Source organism: Scyliorhinus canicula, unplaced genomic scaffold (genome assembly GCF_902713615.1).
Source record: "Scyliorhinus canicula unplaced genomic scaffold, sScyCan1.1, whole genome shotgun sequence".
Lineage (NCBI taxonomy): Eukaryota > Metazoa > Chordata > Chondrichthyes > Carcharhiniformes > Scyliorhinidae > Scyliorhinus > Scyliorhinus canicula.
Genome location: NW_024055493.1, coordinates 206,566 through 213,510, shown reverse-complemented (window position 1 = coordinate 213,510; position 6,945 = coordinate 206,566). Strand labels below are relative to the sequence as shown.

The window sequence follows — 6,945 nt, the reverse complement described above, 5'->3', positions numbered from 1 at the left end:
AAAGCGGGATTAAGCTATTGAGTTGGATGATAAGCCATGATCATAATGAATGGCAGATCAGGCGCAAAGGGCCAAATGGCCTCTTCCTGCTCTCCCTTTTCATGTTTCTATATAATCCCTTCCCACACTAAGAGCAGATGAATTGCCTCTCTCCAGTGTGAACTCGCCGGTGTTTCTGAAGGTTGGATGAATTACTGAATCCCTTCCCACACTGAGAGCAGGTGAATGGCCTCTCCCGAGTGTGAATTCGCTTATGTCTCTTCATGGTGGATGAACTAACAAATCCCTTCCCACACTGAGAGCAGGTGAATGGCCTCTCCCCAGTGTGAATTCGCTGATGTTTCCGCAGGGTGGATAAATCACTGAATCCTTTCCCACACTGAGAGCAGGTGAATGGCCTCTCCCCAGTGTGAATTCGCTTATGTCTCTTCATGGTGGATGAACTAACAAATCCCTTCCCACACTGAGAGCAGGTGAACGGCCTCTCCCCAGTGTGAACTCGCTGATGGTTCCGAAGGTTGGACGAGTTATTGAATCCCTTCCCACATTGAGAGCAGATGAATGGCCTCTCCCCAGTGTGAATTCGCTGGTGTGTCTGCAGGGTGGATAAATCACTGAATCCCTTCTCACAGAGGGAGCAGGTGAATGGCCTCTCCCCAGTGTGAAGTCGCTGATGTCTCCGTAGGTTGGATGAAGAACTGAATCCCGTCCCACACTGGGAGCAGGTGAATGGCCTCTCCCCAGTGCGAACTCGCTGGTGTCTCTGCAGACTGGATAACTGAGTGAATTCCTTCCCACACTGAGAGCAGGTGAATGGCCTCTGCCCAGTGTGACTGCGGCGATGAATCTCCAGCACAGATGGGGCTCTAAATCCCTTCCCACAGTCAGCACATTTCCACGGTTTTTCCATGTTTTGGGTCTCCTCGTGTCTCTCCAGATTGGACAATCAGTTGAAGCCTTGTCTACACACAGAACATGTGCACTGTCTCTCCTCAGTGTGAATGGTGTGATGTTTTTTTCAGGCCGTGTGTCTGGTTGAAGCTCTTTTCGCAGTGAGTTCACTGGAACTCTCTCACTCGGATGTGTGGTGTGGGTCTCGGTGCTTTTCCAGTCACACTGATATTTCAAATCTTTTGACGCCGAAAGATCGGACAAAAATTTCTCCTTCTCGTCGATGATGTTCAGAGCCCGTTGTTTTCAGATCAGAAGGAATCGAGTGAGTTTGTCACATCGAGACGTGATGTTTGAGATTTCTGTCTATAATTCCTCCTCTTCTAATATCCTTTAAAAACAATTTACGAAAGTCATCACTGTTATTACAGGATAGAAACTCAGAAGACAATTCTACTTCCTATGGAATATAATTTCCTCTCCTTTTCCAAAATCTGTAAATCTCCATCCGACACAATCTCCCTCCATTCTCACTCTGCTGTATCTAATATTCACCCTCCCAATTCTCCTGAAGGGCTGATTCATGTTGATTGACAGATCCAAGTTCAGCTCACTGCTTCCTGACCAGGACGCAGAGATTATAATAGGATCAAGTGTAGGCCATTCGGCCCACCGAGTCTGCTCAACCATTCAATGAGATCCTTTGCCGATCCACCTCAGCACCATTTTCCCACACGATTCCCATATCCCTCGATATCTTCAGTATCTAGAAACCTATCAATATTTGTCATGAACATCCCTGATGACTGAGGCTCCATATTCCTCTGGGGAATTCCAAAGCTTCACCACATCCTCGAGTGAAGAAATCCCTCCTCATCTCAGCTTTCACTCTATTTTCCTACATGTTCCCCATAACCCTTAACTCCATTGCCAATAAAATATCTGTCTAACTTGTGCTTCAATATATTCAATGACCCCCAGATACAACTGGTCCCTGTGGAAGAGAAATCCAACACAACCCTCTGAGGGAAGAGATAGCTGGAAATCTATAACGTAGCTACAGTCTTATAGTACATGGCGAGAAATAATTATGAATTTTATTACGGAACTGTAATTAATATATCTAATCTGTACCAGATAAGAACATGAGACGGATCCCTGTCCATTTACTGTCCCTGAAATGTAACCCTGTCCTGGGGTACCCACACCTTTCATTGTAAACATTAGGAAAGAGTTGTTAAAAATATATTTGGAGTAACCAACCTTTTATTCCAATTAAGGTGCAAAATTAGCTTGTTCAAATCACCTACCCTGCACATCTTTGGGTTGTGAAGGTGAGACACACGCAGAGACGGGGAGAATGTGTAAACTCCACATGGATAGTGACTCGGGGCTAGGATCGAACCCGGATTCTCAGCGCCATTAGGCAGCAGTGCTAACCACAGCACTACCATGGCCCCAGAGACCACCCTTTCAGTAAGAAAAATAATTGCATCCACCTGTTAACGGGGTGGGAGGCAGGAGTTGGAAACACTTTGTGGAGCCACGAAATTTCATTTAATTTTGTTTCCCAATTAAATTGAAATTTAACGTGATTCGAGGTTGGGCTCAAATCATCAGAGGACTCTGGTCGTGATTCTCCAACACCCTGCCGGGCCAGAGAATTGGCAGGGGACTGCGCGAATTGCGCCACACCACCTCAACGCCATTCTCCCACATGTAAAAAATTGGGCAGGCGCGCATTGTGCTGTGCCGCACGGAGAATCGCTGCAAACAGCCATAGCGGCGATCCTCCGGCGGCGCCGTGATTCTCCGGCCCGAATGGACCGACCGGCCGACTGAAAAAATCCTAGTCCCGCCGGCGCTGTTCTAACATGCTCTGGGCCCGGTGGGACCTCAGGGTTGAACGGTCCGGGGCGGCCTGTGGGGGATGGACGTGGGGTACATCCAGGACCGGCAGCTGGAGCAGCATGGACCACTTCAGCGCCGTTCTGGCCCCCCCAGGACCCGGGAATCGGGTCTCGAAACCTGCGCTGGAGTAAAGTACTCCTGTTTTGGCGCCGGCACTCTGACGCCGGACCAGAGAATCGTGGCCCTGGTCTGTGGGGAGGAAGGAAACCCAGGGAGGTGGACAGGGAGTATTCACAAACACCCACTGGAGGCCCCAATGAGACCCATTGATTTTATTGTCAGTCTGCAGACAGAAGCTGGAGAACTGAACCCAGGCAGAGGAGGGGGAGGGAGAAAACTGGGAGTGGAGGAAAGAAATGGTGCAGATGGTGAGATGGGTTTGGATTTCAGCCCAGGGAGGACGGAGAGTGAGTGGGACGAGGATTTACAGCTTTGGGGGAACAAGAGAGGGAAAAATGTTCCAGAGAAACTAGAATTGTCTGTTCAGAATTTCTATCCTGGACTGAGTGCTGACTATTGTTTTTTTATTAAATATAGAGTACAAAATTGTATTTTGTCCTAATTAAAGGGTAATTTTATCCATCACATCTTTTTGGATTGTGGGGTTGAAACCCATACTGACAAGGGAGAATGTGCAAAGTCCATATGGACAGAGACCCGGGATCAAACCCGGGTTCTCGGCTAACCACTGAGCCACCGTGCCTGCCCCTAATGACTTTTATAAACTCCTCTTACAGGATATTACAAGGGGAGAATTTACAAATGGAAACTCAAATCAAACTTCACAGCAAGATTTAACAGAGTCACTCCATTCATCAGGACCTGAATATCATTGGCCTGTGAATGTAGACGAAGAAATGTTTGTCTGCTCTGTCTGTAAGAAAAGATTTTCAACATCAGTGTGACTGGGACTGCTGCCTCACGGTGCCGAGGTCCCAGGTTCGATCTCGGCCCCGGGTCACTGTCCGTGTGGAGTTTGCACATTCTCCCCGTGTTTGCGTGGGTTTCAGCCCCACAACCCAAAGATGTGCAGGGTAGGTGGATTGGACATGCTAAATTGCCCCTTAATTGGAAAAAAAAATGGATACTCTAAATTTATTTTTTTTAAAGATCAGCGTTACTGAAAAAAGACCCGATACACACACACTTGAGTTCAACTGATCGTCAAACGTAGAGAGGGACAAGGACACCAGCAGCATGCTGTAACCATGGAAATGTGGGGACTGTGGGAAGGGATTCAGATCTCCATGTGAGCTGGAAATTCATCACCATCGTCACACCCGCGACAGACCATTCGCCTGTTCCGAGTGTGGGAAGGGATTCACTCAGTTATCCGAGTGAGGATTTACCAGTATGTGGGAGCCGGCTGGTGAGGAAGCAAGCGGCCTTTAATAAGGTTCAGGCTGCTCTATCTAAGAAAGGAGTTCCATTCGGGGTGGTTTACCCAGCAAAGCTACAAGTTGCAGATGAGTCCAAGGACTTTCATTTTGAGACTCCAGAGGAGGTGACTGCCTTCATTGAGGGGCTCATTGGTCTGGGGGTATGATTCTCGCTTCGGGTGTTTTGGTTTCGAAATTTGCGAGAGGCCCCGGGTTCAAATCCCGGACAAGCCCTTTGATAATGTTTTCTGTTGGCCAAGCAACATGTTTTAAGGGGTAGTAACTGTAGCACAGTGGGTAACACTGTTGCTTCACAGCTCCAGGATCCCAGGTGCGAATCCTGGCTTGGGTCACTGTCTGTGCGGAGTCTGCATGTTCTCCCTGTGTCTACTGTGGGTTTCCTCCGGGTGCTCTGGTTTAATCTCACTAGTCACGAAAGACATGCTGTTAAGTCATTTGGACATTCTGAATTCTCCCTCTGTGTACCCAAACAGGCACCAGAATGTGGCGACCAGGGGCTTTTCACAGTAACTTCATTGCAGTGTTAATGTTTTTTTTAAATATGAATTTAGAGTGCCCAATTCATTTTTTCCGATTGAGGGGCAATTTAGCATGGCCAATCCACCTACCCTGGACATCTTTGGGTTGTGGAGCCAAAACCAAGGCAAACACGGGGAGAATGTGCAAACTCCACACAGACAGAGACCCGAACCTGGGATCCCGGCGCCGTGAGGCAGCAATGTAACCACGGTAGTCAGTGGGTGGTTGGCGGGTACATTGGTGATGCTGGTGAATGGCTATGCCCCTAACTAGGATAATGTGGCATTTGTAAAAAGAATTGTTCCCCCATACATGGATACACATCAATTAATTCTTGGAGGAGATTTCAACTGTTTTCTGGATCTGAACTGAACTGGTCCAAGCCCATTCAACCGCTACAAAAACAGGAAAAGGGATTGAAACCAGATAGACCTCCCGTCATCGACCCAGGCACCGGAAATGACAACGGCAAACCCAGCAAAAGGTAAAGAAAAGCTGTTCAATAGCAGATTGTAAAAGGATTATGGGACACAGATTTAAGATTGTGAGCAAGATCTACAGGGGAGATATGAGGAAGAAAATTTACACAGTGTGGTAATGATTTGAACTCAATGCTTACACACAAAGGTCAATAATCTCCAGGTCCTGATCACCAGAAAAGTGCTGTCAGAATTTGATGTGAGGATTGATTGTGAGTTTCCTGTCCCTTTCTAAGTCCCTGTGAAAGAAGTTTACAAAGGCATCACTGTCAGTCCAGAAATAAAATTCAGGAAAGATAAACATTTCTCCTGGTTTGAGTTTGCTGTGTGTAAATCCTCCCTGACTAATCCCCTATAAAAGGAGTTTCCAAAATCAATTAGTCAGTTCAGTATAGAAATTCACAACCTCTCTTCCTGCTCCCTGGTCCAGGATTACCGCTTATGCCGCCTCGCCCCCCCCCCCCCCCCGCCGCTGCACACTGACCCTCGTCATCAGCAGTCCCCTGATTTGAGGGTCATGCTGACTTAGGGTTGTGAGTTTCTGCCCTGGGTCTTCATGTGGCTGAACAGGGCCACAGAGCTTTGGACACATCAGGCAGGATGGACAATGAGACAGCGAAATCTGGAGAGCAGGATTGGCTTCCTTTTCTTTCCATCTCTGCCACCGCTTTGCCCCATCAATAAGACATTGGGACTCAAAGACGAATCCAGTTTGATGGACAAGTTGTCTCCATTCTGAACAATGGGGAACAAGCCCCTCCCACTCATTGAAACATCGCCCCGACAAAGATGATAAACGCGCATGCGCCCTGATGCACATCCAATAAAGATGGCGGCCGTTAACCCGAGCCGAAGATGATGAGCTGCAGCTCAGCTCGGTACAAACTGGGTCCCGTAAACATTTCAGAGGTTTGCGATTGCAACAACTTTACACAACGTTTCCGCCCACCCCCGCGATCTCTCGCTCCCTCCGTATTGTTAAACGCCTCATACCGATTTCCGATCTGAAAAAGACATCCTTCTACATCGCCATTACCCACATTGCGCATGCTTCAATCACAGCGGGCCCCGCCCCTCATTCACTCCGATTGGTTGGAGGACCAGCCGCTCCCGTTCTGCCCTCCAGTACCGCCCCTCCTCTTCCTATTGGTCTGGAGCTGCCGTCAATCACCCGGACATTGTGAGGCAGATTTCAGGCTGACTGGCTGATCAATACATATTTTTTGGTAAATGTTTTTTGTTGGGTTTTTGAACAAAGTATATTTACCGTTATGTACACAGGATAAGAAACATATATATATATATATACACACACACACACACACATGTATAGAAGAGAAGGACACACCCCAACATACCAAAGAAAAGAAAATAGTGAATAATTTAAGAAAATACAATAAAAAATAAAATAGAATAATTGGTAGGGTATTGTGCACCAGCTCAACAGCAGCAACTCTGTACACCTGGCAAAATTATTTACAACACATCAGTAAGCGACTGTTTGCGGGCGGGGGGGGGGGGGGGGGGGGTGGAGAGATTGGGGAGGTAAATATACATTCGGGTGCAGGAGAAACAATTACAGTGAGCAATACTCGAATGGGTTTGGTGTTGGTGTTGTCGCTTGCTTCTCCCGGACGGATCTCGCTGCCGTCTTGCGCTCACCTCTGCTTCTGCCGTTGCTCCTGTCTTTCGTCTTTATTCTCCTCGTTCCCTACTCCTGGAGATACCATGTTCGTTAATGTAAC

At 47.7% G+C, this 6,945-nt stretch overlaps 1 long non-coding RNA gene across 1 annotated transcript; it reads right to left on the bottom strand.

The window, feature by feature from the left end:
• Positions 1–902: 902 nt before the first annotated feature.
• LOC119960245 lies at positions 903–6,269 on the bottom strand. The gene is made up of 3 exons (XR_005459349.1): positions 6,194–6,269; positions 5,341–5,439; positions 903–1,282 (listed from the first exon to the last, which is right to left on the bottom strand). It is a non-coding gene; the product is annotated as an uncharacterized LOC119960245 (long non-coding RNA).
• Between the last annotated feature and the right edge of the window lie 676 nt (positions 6,270–6,945).